The sequence below is a fragment of the Sciurus carolinensis genome, chromosome 9, assembly GCF_902686445.1.
Source record: "Sciurus carolinensis chromosome 9, mSciCar1.2, whole genome shotgun sequence".
Taxonomy (NCBI): domain Eukaryota; kingdom Metazoa; phylum Chordata; class Mammalia; order Rodentia; family Sciuridae; genus Sciurus; species Sciurus carolinensis.
This window is the reverse complement of record NC_062221.1, coordinates 140614445-140626271: the sequence shown is the minus strand read 5'-3', so window position 1 is coordinate 140626271 and position 11827 is coordinate 140614445.

The following is an 11827-nucleotide window of genomic DNA, read 5'->3' as shown; positions in this document are numbered from 1 at the left end:
GGACTGGGGTTATGAGCTTGGAAGGAAGATCGCAGAGCTGAGCCGCCATTTTCCTCATCTGCCAAGGGCACGCTGTCCACCTGGCTTCTCACTGTGATGCTGACCTGGACACCTGGGGTCCCACAGTGTCTGTTTCTCTTTCCATCGTCCCCTCCTTGGGAGGAGGTCTCTGCATGGCTCACACTCAGGTGGGCTCACACTCTACCTCCTGCAGGACACAGTCCACATGAACTATTTGGAAGTCTCTGCTCAGAGCTGTCTCTTCTCTCCACGTAGTACTGTGTTTTGCCGCATCCTCCTCTGTCAGCACGGATGCTGGGTGTTCGTCGTACACCTGGGTTATAATCCACTCAGGTGGTTCCTGTGGCGACTCCCAGCTCCTGCAGTCGGCTTCTATGACGCTCTGACCTGTCGGCCAGTGTGCATTTCTAATTGCTCGTTTCTTTGAGACTTCTTTACTCTCTGGCAGCACCACAAGGCGCTGCAGCTTCCTCTTGTATGTTGTCCGCCCTGGTTCAGAACCAGCCATTACTGTGAGGAACCTGTCACTGAACCATGTGTTAGAAGCCAGACCCGGCTCCGGGGCTTGCTGCCAGAGGGCTGCTGTTTCTGTACCCTCAGTTGACACTGAGGCAAATATGCATGTGTGTTTACCCCACGCACAGCTCCGAACACCCCAGACCCTCTGGATTCGTGCCAGTACCTGCTGATGTCTCCAAGCCGCATCTGCCTCCACAGGGTTCAGCCTGGCTCCTCCTCTCGCCCATCCATCACCCTGCCGAACCCCAGTGTCTCGACCAGTGGGACCAAACCCTCTGGTCCCGTGAGGGGGAAGGGGGAGTGGAAAATAAAGATTCACAGACACAGATCTTGAAGATTAAGCTGGGATCAGGTGGAGCTCTGCTCTCTGATGGAGGATGCAGGTCTAGAGTTACACCAGCAATCTTTATTTATATACACCTCACTATCAGGTTAAAGACTGTGCAACCATTATTCTTTGTATTCAGGAAAGTTACAGGAACTAGGACGTCCTATGCAGCTTTTCCACAGTTGCAAAGTGCAAAGTTAGGAGCTCTGGGTAGCTCTCAAGAAAGTCCACTGTTTAAAGTTACTGTAAGGCGGGCGGGAACTGGAGAAGGGAGCTGGTGAAACATGTGGTTTCTAGCATAAGAGTTCCTTCCTTCCCGAGATCAAGGTCAGAGCTGGTAGGACTCTTGCACAGAGCCTCCTCACGCAGGGCATTGCTACAGCAGCTAGGTGTCCTGAGCCCTTGCACAAGAACATTCCCAGGAACCGGGCATGACACAGCCACGAGGGCATCAGAGACTCCTGATCTCAGTCACTGCTCTCCCATCCTCTCTCCCCACTCCACACGAGAGCCCATTGCCACCATCCACCAGCCATCTGCTCAATCACCCAGTCTCCGTGGATGTGTGTGTTAGGGTCCCGTTCCAACTAATCCCCGGAGAGTCAAAGTGAACACGCGGTAACGCAAATCACACAGGAGGTTTTATTAAAGCAAGCTCGAGCCTGGACCGCGACCAGCCCCTAGACCGATACAATGGCTGGAGGCGGGGAGCAGCCCTGAGGGGTGAGAAAGCGCTCTATTTAAGAGCTTTTTCAGCATTCATACACAAGGACCTGTACAATATGGTTAACATTTGGACAGCTAAATATTTGTCCTCTTTTGGTTGGGTCCCTCCACTTTATTTGAATCTTATTGGGTCCTGCCAAAACTGAACGGTCCTGGAGGGAGCAGGGAGGAGGGAAGGAGTGAAGTATGAGGGAGAGGGTCAGGGCTGGGTCCCCTGTCCTTGATAGATGGGGTCTCCGGGCAGCTGCACATTCCTCAGATAGATCTCTCTGAGCAGCCTTGATAAGCCGGGGCCCAGCACATCCCATGTGACCTGTATTGGCCCTCGAAGGCGCCGCGGCGGCTGCTGGATCCTCGGTGCTTGTTTATACAAGAGGGCTGCACGGATGGCACCCCGTTCTCAACAGTGTGCAGTGTGTCGGTGTGGCCATGTACCCCAGGCACTCCGTCCACTAGCACACAGAGCCTGCCCCTGGTGCTAAGGCTGGTCACCCTAGGCAGGCTCACCCTACTCCACTTCCTCAGGGAGGACAAGCCTTGCAGGCCACACCATAGACCATTTTGTCCTGCTCTGGATTCTGCCCGAGGTCCCTGGCCTCCTGACCATGTCTAAAAGGCCTGCAGTAAGGTGCACTCAGGACAGTCATGGACCACAAGTCCCTGAAAGTGCATGATGCTGTGTGGCCAGTCCCGGCACCACATGGACATTGTGCCCGATCAGTCCCCACCCTTCGCATACCCTGCCAGCCGCCACCTCTTCAGGGTCACCATAGCGTTGTCGCCGTCCCCAGAGCTTCCCACACCAGGTGTCCACGGTGCACAGCCTCGCACACTGGGCACTTGCCCTGAAGATTCATCAGGGGAGTTTCCTGCATCTAGTGATGTGACCAGGTGGCTTTCCAATATTTTCGTCTGTTTTTGTGCTGAATTGTGTTAATTGATTTTCAACGGATAAACCCAAGAGGTTAGGATACATTTTCCTTCTTGAATGCTGGGCACGTTTGCTAACGTGTGGTTTGGAATTTCTGCCTCTGCTTTTGGCCAATGACAAGTGCGATGACATGCTTACAGCACAGGGAGAAAACCACCAACCTGAGGCCACACCGTGAAACATCCTCCAGTGTGAAGGGGGGACAAAAACAGATGGACCCCACCCCCAGGACCCATGCTGCACAGGGAACTGGAGGGGACGCCTCTCAGGCCACAGACCTCCGTCCCCATGAGGCTTTCGAGAAGTACAAATCCCTGTTGTCATTGATTGATGTAAAACATAACTGTTCTCCCAAGTAGCAGAAGCAATGTATTGGGTAATATGGGAATGGAGGCAGGGTATAGCCAGGGGAGGCGGGCTACCTGTGGAAGGGACCAGGACCGGCCAGGAGGCGTGCTCTGTGCACAGAGCAATCCTTGCTAATAGGATGCATGTGAGCTGGTTGTCTATGTGTTCCCAAACTCCAGAATAACTGTGTCAAGTTTTAAATAAAAAGTGATCTGCAAAGAGGAACTGTATAAATGGTCTATACTTGGAATAATATAAGTAGCTCATTTAAAATCAGAGAGAGCAAGGAAACTCAGATTTTGAAATGTTCCTTTTAATCTATCTAATTCAAAGGCTCTCTGATCCCCATATTTTTGTGTTCTTTGACTTGTGGGTTATTTAGATATCTGGATTTTTGTTTCTAAATATTTGGATATTTCTCAGAGAACTTTGTGTTATTAATTACTGCTGTGAATGAATTGAGTCCTTTAAGTTGAGTAACAACCATTTTATGCCCAGATACAGTCTGTCTTGGCGAGCTGTCTGTGCTGGTGGAAGGAAGGTCGCCCTGTTGTTGGTGGCACTTCTGTCAGTATTGATGTGGTCGGTGGTCGGTGCAGGTCACCTGAGCCTCCTGCAGACTTCCAGTGACGTGTCCGTCAGTTATTGAGGCGGGCTATGCCCGACGGTGTTGGTGGCCTGCCGTTGCCCTGGGCTGCAGCTTTGCTAGGGTTCAGTCTCTCCTGAGTCCACCCTTACTTCTCCCACTGCCTGTGCTCTGCCACCCGCCACCACTGGCCGTTGTGGACGGTGCTGTCACCATGCTGGCATTCTGCTCCTTTAGCCTCTCGGCCCCTCTGCTTCCTGCTCAGTCCTCGGGCCTTACTGTGCTCTGAGGCTGTGTGTGGCTGGGTCCTCCTCTGTCGGCTTGCCGCTGGCGGGCTGTCTGCCCTCTGGTACGCCTCTTTCCTCTGCCTTCTGATTCCGCTGGTCTCCTCTGTTGGCTTGCTAGCTGTAGCTCTCTTTTTTTCCTATTTGTGGATTCGTTCATTTCCTGTCCTTAACTGGACATGCAATACTTTGCTGCAATAACCTGTCCCCCCTCCCATCCTTTAAGCTAGGGCGTCCAGCACTTTCTGCAGAAGTGAAGACCTCAGGGTCTGCCCACTTCCCCTTTCTCTTTTGTCTGTGGGTCGCCAGCTGTTTTGCAGAGACCTGCCTGAGGGGCGGTGCCTCCTTTCCCACACCTGGTGCTTTTCATTCCTTTGTGCTCCTGACTCCTGCCTGCAGGTTGACTCACCTCCCTGTGTGAGCACCCGACTCTCCAGGTGGGGGGTTTTGTCCTTGGGTACCTCAGAGGTGGCCGCTGTGTTCCCACTTGAAGGTTGTACAGTGAGATCCAGCTGCCCTTGCTCTGCACCTCTGTGCGGGGCTTTGCCTTCCTCTGGTTGTTAAGATTTTGCTTTGTTGCTAGTTTGGGGCAACACAGGACGTGCCCGGTGTGATGCCTCCTATTCCTGGGGTCTGCAGAGGCCCTCGGGTGAGGCTTGGGCGTGTTTTGTGCCTGCCTTGCAGGGGGCTGGCACCCTCCAGGGTCCTGGGACGGTGGCCTTGGTGGCCTTGCTCTTGCCTGCTCTGCTGGCTTCTTAGCGCCTGCTCCCTGGGCCTTGGTCTGTGCAGGTCCCTGGCTGTCTTCCGGCCTGCTAGTGCTCTGCCCGGCTCTGACCTGCTGTGTCCCGAGGCGAGGCTGTCCCCAGGTGTAGGGCGTGGTCCTTTCTGTCCCTCCAGAGTGCTCTCTCTGCTCTTTGTCTACCTTCTGGAGCATAAAAGCACAGCTTTAATGATTCCAAGATGTTCGTGTCTGTTGGTCCATCTTCTGGGGTCACTCCTGGCTTTGCTCCCATGGATTTCCCCCTCACATGGGGCCCTGTTTTCCACCTTTGGTTTTCACACCTGCTGAGTTTTGATGGCAGACACCACGTGGTCTCTCCAGGTTACGTGGTGGACGCTGCCTATCGACATTCCCGAGCTTCCTTCTGGAAGTGCTGAGTGGCTTGGCAGCAGCTTGGCAGCGGTTTGCTTCCCTGAAGGGCTCGCTTTGCACAGATCAGGCAACACCAGAGCCTGTTAGCCTGGCCTGGTTTTCCTCTGGACCCAGGTAGGACTCTCCTGAATACTCAGGGCCCCGGGTGCTGCCAGTCGTCCTGTCTGCTGGCCTGGGAAGGGGTGGTGCTGCTCCTGGCCACGTGAGCTTGGACTCCCGCCTGCCTGTGGTTCTTCAGCAGCCTCTTGGGCTTCCTCCCAGCGCACTGCACGGCGCCTGCCTGATCCTGGAGTTTGAGCCGCAGACTTCTGGAGTCTCTTGCTTTCTGGACTTTGTCCTGGAATTTCAGTCCCTTTGCCTCCCAGGCTCCAGCTGTTTCCCGGCTGTGGGGAGACCAGCGGCTCCGCCTGCAACTCCCTCCTTGCCGTGAGCAGACAGTTCTTCCTGTGGACGGCAAGCCTGGGCCTGGAGTTTTCTCATTTCAGCTGGGGTTGGAAGTTCTCAGACTTGCCTTTTGAAAACTTCCCAGAGACCATCCTAACGTAGCTATCGGGCTTCCGTGTCGGGTGTCCGTGGCGTGTGTGTGAGCTCTTCTCCACTGGGCACCAGGGACATCCTGCTGGACTTCGTGCATGCTGCCAGAAGCCTTCTCTTGTGCCCCACAGGCCCAGCCTCACAGCTGGAGCAACATCCACTCTGGTACCCACCTCTGCTGAGCCAGCTGGGACGCTGCCAGGTGGTCTGTGCTGCGACCAGTGTGAGACCCTGGGAAAGAGGCCCCGCCAACTCCATGTCCTGAGAGCGCGAGGAAGGTCACGCACTCTTCTCTGACTCAGAAAAGTGGTTGAGCACTCCTGGGCCACAGGCCGGTGAAGCAGAGTGGAGATCCAGCTGCCTGGTCCTTCCCCCACCCACGACACAGAGCGTCCACTGTCTGCTGGGCCTGTGCGTGGGCACGTCTCCCTGTGTGCCCCACGCAGCTCTGGGACAGGGGGCCCTTGGGCACGAGTTGCTGGGCCTTGCAGCCCCTCGGTGCCGGACACTGTCCAGAAGGCTGCATGGTTGAGCCCCACCTGTGAGCTCACCGGGCGTGGCTTGCCAGGGGGCTAGGTGTAAAATGCTGTCTCCGTGGCCTTGCCCGCGGGTCTTTCCCACACCTGTCTCTGGGCCTGGGTGCCCACTGGGCTGTCCACAGGTGTCCTCATGCCTGCAGTGTGGGAAGGGCTGCCTGCCCCTCGCTGCCACCAGCGCTGGACGCCACGTTTTGATAGACCTCTCTCTGCACAGCACCCTGGGTCACCCTGACTGCAAACTCCACGTCTAGCAATTCACCTCATAACTATCCTGGTGTCAGTCGAATGAGGAATGTTCAAGGTGACTAGTTCTTTGCTGCTGTTAAAAAAGGACACGAAAGCTCTTTGAGTGTTGATTGGAACCATCTCCGAAATTTGAGAAGGGGGAACAAGGTGCACGGCAGTGAACACCGTGTGCGCCTGCCGGCGGGAGGGGCTCTGCCGGAGCAGCTCTGCCCAGCACGTGGCCGCGCCGCTCACCGCTCGGCAGGGTGGAGCTGCAGACTGGAACCTGTGGCGTGTCGGGAGAGTGTGGGAGGAGGATTCTTACTGCGAGAACTCTGTTAGAAATCATGCGGACACACTGCCCATCAGGAAGTCAGGTGTGGAAGCAGCCTGCAGAGGCGGCCTCCAGAAGCCTTTCAGGCTGGTCTTGGAAACGCTGCTGGCTGGCTCCTCTAGAGGAGGACTCCAGAGCCGACACTTACACGCCTTGCTCGTCTGTTCCACATGCACAACGGCACGCAGATGAGCATACGGTGTGCGGGAGCACAGGCACCCCTGCCGGGTGTCCATGCCCGTGCTCCTCCCAACCCCAGGCAGTTCTGTCCTGGCAGTCTGGGCTGCAGGTGCACCCAGGGGCTCTGGGAGCAGACGTGTGTGTTTTGACAGCTCCTGGCTCGGCCTCACGCTGCTGCCCTCAGCCTCCATCTCTCTCCTGTGATCTGTGCCCAGCCCCTCACTCGAGCCTCAGCCTGACTTGGGAGGCCTCAGGGCACCTTCCTCTCTGAGGGCAAAGCCAGGACCCTCAGACAGGGGTCTGTAGACTCACAAGCTGCACCCTGAGGGTGGGGCCAGAGCCCTGTGGTCAGCTCCTGCTGAGGCTTGATGGGGACAGTTGGACCCCCTCCAGCCCCATGGACCACGCCAGTCATTCTGGGTCATGATGCAGCTACCTGGTGACACCTTCATGCCAGTTGGCAACCCCCAGGTCTTCCTGCCTGGGTCTCGGGAGGAAGGCAGTGTCCCTCCCCACATGGCCACTGACCCACAGCAGTAGCCAAGGACTGGTCCAGTGTAGGGTGCACAGGACAGCCCGCTCATCTCCTTCCAAGGGTGTCCTGGCCTGGGAGGGCCCAGTATCCCCACAGCTGCCCATCTCAGGGGTCAGTGGCTAGGCCAGGGTGCCCTGGACTGGGACCAGGGGAGGTGGTGCTGTGGGCCTTTGTCCACATAGATGGCTGCTACCTCCCCATGCCAGGTCCTGGCCAGAGGGGTTAGGGGTGGAGGGGATGTGGTCAGTGAGGCTGAACTACTGTAGCATCAATTACAATGGCCACTTCATGCCCAGTCAAGCCCAGCACGCCACCCCCACGCAGCCTGTGGGCTGCAGGTGAAGAAGACCCCTCCTGATCACTGGGTGTGGCTCCTCCGCCTGCCCAGGTGCTGCCCTGGCTCAGGGCCAGGTGGGCACGCTGAGGTGCAGAGACCTGGCTTACCAGAGTAGATGAGAAGCCACTGGGGCAGGAGCAGCGTGGTTGGGGACGTGGCAGCATAAGGCAGGGCATGGGGCCGAGTCAGTCCCGTACTGCCCACTGCCAGGCCCAGCCAGGGCTTCTCCACCCCACGTCCTTCCACCATCACTCTTGGCAGCCACTGAGGCCAGCACCACTATACAAGGGGCTGGTGCGCCAGTGTACAGTGCCCAGTGCCCAACCCTGAGGACCAGGGCAGTCTGGTGAACACTGGGCAGTGGCCAGACCGGGCTGGGCCGGGGCTGGGGCTGCTTGGGTCAAGACCTTCTAGGAGTAGCCTGGGCCCTGGAGGGTCCTGTGAGGAGAGGAGGCAGGGCCACGTGCAGCTCCGTGGTGGCAGGGACGCCAGCCCCACCCGTCCTCCTCCCTCTGCTCCGGGGTGGGCTGCTCCCTCCTCCCCTCCCGTTCCCAGCTGCTCTGCCCAGCATCTCCCCAGCACCACCGCCAGAGACTGGGGTGTCCGTTGGTTTCTTCTGCACAGTGTTTTGAAAGGAATTCAATTACTTTAATTAGTGCAAATTTAATCAATTTTAATTAGTTTGAACTAATTTTAAATTTTAATTAGTTAAAATCAGGGTTTTCACATAAAAATCTCAAACGTCAGGCTTCTCTTTAAAGGTTGGAAGCACCAAGGACACTAGGCCCCAGGGCATTTGGGGCAGTGTGGGGCGGACCTTCAGGTGGCCAGCTTGCCCACACTGTCCACTTCAGCCCTGCAGTGGGCAGCCAGCAGTCCAGGATTCTGACCGGTACCTTCACCTGGACTGACCACCAGACATGGACATGGGACATGCCCCGTCAAGTGCGCCACGAGGGCTACTGCCCAGGTGGTGGCCCAGGTGGCCGGAGCTGCCCTCGCCTCCACCTGGATGTCTGTCACACCCTTCTCTCCCCTTGAGAGTGTCTTTGGGACCCAAGGGGACTCTGAGTGGACGCCTTTCTGTCCAGTCTCCACCTCCAGCTTCTGCATGCTTCATGGTTTTGACCATGACCTCTGAACTTTGGAGACTGCCCTTGGGCAAGGGACTCCCACCCCCAGGAGAGCAGAAGGACAGAGAGTTCCCCAAACAACCAGAAGCCAGGGCTGATGGGCAGTGTGGAGGTCAAAACCCAGGAAGGGCTGCACAATCCCAGAATCCCCAGGGCCAGCAGCTTCTAGGGCAAAGCTGCCTGGACCCCGGCCCCTGCCTGGGTTCCTCACCCCTCAAGCTGCTCTCGCCCTAGGGACTCAAAGGACACGGTGACTGATGGGTAGGCCGAGCGGGGACAGGACCTCCAGCTCCAGAGTTAGTGTCCTGGGTCAGGGGGACACTCCTACCCCTGGGGACTCTACACTGACCAGGTGGTCAGCCCTGGGCCTCCTGGAACTGAGGCAAGACGCTGTCTGTGCAGTGCTGCCCCAGGTGGAGCTGCCTTTACATGGTACATCGTGGGCATCAGTGAGACTCTCAGATGCGGATCTCTGTGGGCAGTGTCCCCCTGTGACCACAGCTGGTCAGGTCCAGCCTCAAGGTCTGTGACCTCACTGCTGGGGCTGTGCCTCAGGCTCTGTCATGAGCAGAGCCCACCCAGATATGGTGACGCGCTACAGACCCTGGGGCCTGCTGGGCAGCTGAGGGCCTGCACATGCTCGGATGTGCCTGCCCTGTCCATGCCTCTTGCAGGCCCCGCCATGCAGCTCTCTGGCTGCACTGCCCACAGGCTTCCCCAGTCAGATGGAGCCCTTGTCCACTGCTACTCTTAGTGCAAAGGAGTGGCTGAGCCAGGAACCAGGTACCAGGAGCCACCTGCCCCCTGGTGGCCATTACCCCAACGAAGGTCCCTGTCAATCGCATCGAATTCAGAAAAGACATCAGAAGAAAAGCAAGCTCAGGAGCAGAGCCCAAGGCCATGCACTTAGTGCGTCAGGTAGGGACACGATGCTCTGGAGCTACAAAGGCCTGGCCTGTGACAGAGAGGGCAGCCAGCAGGCAATGCTGGCCCAGCAGCTCCCCAGGAAGCGTGGGGACCAGGCGCAAGCTAAGCAAGACAGAGGAGGGCTCACCCTCACCTCTCGGCTGGCCAGCAGTGGTGGTAAAACTGAGATCCAGGCAGCCTCCTTGGAAGCAGCCAGCAGTGAAGGCCGCCAAGTTCAGGGCCGAGGAAGAACAGTGCAGTCTAGGGACTGTCACGCAGCCTCAAGGAGGGGAAATCCTGACACCCAGTGCCGCTGCCGGAGCTGAGGACGCTGAGCTGAGGGGAGAGCCGCCCAGGAGGACCTGACTGCCCACCTGCGTGGGGACAGGAAATAGAGGTGGGGAGAGGGCCATTCCTGGGGCAGAGCTTTGCCTGGGAAGATGGAGGGTCTGGAGATGGGCGGTGGCAGGCAAAGTTTGCACAGCTGCGGACAGAACCTGATGCCTCTTGCTGTACCCTCGAAACAGTCAGTGTGACAAAGGTGTGCCGCGGGGGTCTCCACCATTGAAGAGATACGGCATGGCAAAGCGGGGAGCAGGCTGCATCATGGCAAAGCGGGGGGCAGGCTGCATCAGGGCAAAGCGGGGGGCAGGATGCATCAGGGCAAAGCGGGGGGCAGGCTGCATCACGGCAAAGCGGGGGGCAGGCTGCATCAGGGCAAAGCGGGGGGCAGGCTGCATCAGGGCAAAGCGGGGGGCAGGCTGCATCAGGGCAAAGCGGGGGGCAGGCTGCATCAGGGCAAAGCGGGGGGCAGGCTGCATCAGGGCAAAGCGGGGGGCAGGCTCTATCAGGGCAAAGCGGGGGGCAGGCTGCAGCAGGGCAAAGCGGGGGGGCAGGCTGCATCATGGTGGTGGGTGTTTTGCTGGAGGGTCGTCTACCCACAGGCACGGGATCAACAAGCAGCCAACCTGCTGTCACTGCGTGGGACCCTCCTGCGGACCCTCGTGGGCTGGTGGTGAACTCGACTGCATTCTTCCTACAGGGTGGTGGCAGGTGGGCAAAGCAAGTGGGCAGCTTTGTCCCCTCAGACCATGCCTGGGCAGTCACAAGGAGATAGGACCACAGAACTCACAGGGAGGACACGCTGGCTGCCCCAGGGAAGGCCCCCGTCCCTCCAACCAGGGAGGCACGTCCAGGAGCAGGGGCCAGCCCTGAGTCCTGGTCACTCGACTCGTGGTCAGATGGAGGTGCTTCTCACCCACAGAGCCAAGTCTTGGGGGAAAGCCAGGCTGCAGAGGCGTAGGATGCCCTGGACCCACAGACTCTGAGTGTGAGGAGTCTGTCTCAGTGGCCAGGAGGAAAGGAGTCCAGCAACTGGACAGGAAGCACATGCGTATGTGGTGAGGCAGGCTAGGGTGTGCTGGGGAGGCAGCTCTCTCGCCTGCAGAGGCTCTCAGCCTGCAGGCCAGTCGGGGAGGCCGACTTGCGTGGGGTCTGCCTCCCAGTTCCAGCCAAGGTGCCTCCTGCCTGTGACTGGATGGTGCGGAGTCCCTTGTCCCTCCTCCCAGGACACTCAGGATGACCCTGCGACCCTGGGGCGGGGCTGGGGGTCTCTATACACCAGGGGGCTGCTGAACTGGCCTCAGGCTGAACTTCCAGGAGGTGCTGCCCTCCAGGCGGCCTGACCCTGGAGGTCGCCCCTCACACTGCTGTCGCTGGCGGGACCACACCGCCCCCCTGTGGCACCGTCACTGACCTGCGTGCACCCGGCAGGTCCCCGCTCTGCTCCGCTGGTTTCTGCTGGTTCCGTGGCCCACAGCCTAGGTAGGCCCTGGTAGGCCAGAGCAACGGGCAGCACTGGGCTGTCGGCACACTGGGGGTCAGCGCCTGCTCCGTGCTCCCCGCATGCGCCCTCCTCTGGGCCCTGGGCCTGGGGACCGTCCCTGCCCTGCTGGGACTGCCTCCCAGGGTCCCAGGGCCTCACAGGCCATGTGCACATGCTCAGGGGAGAGAGGAGAGGGCGGGGCCCCTGCCTGTCAGCTGTGGAGCTTTGAAGCCACATCACAGCACCGTGGGGAGGAGGGCAGGCTGTGAGGTGGTCAGCTTTCCCTGTCCTATATACACCTGGCCATTCTCCTTCTCGACTTCCCAACTGGGAGGTCTATAGATTCACATGCATCATGAAAAAAGCACAGTGACCCCAGGACC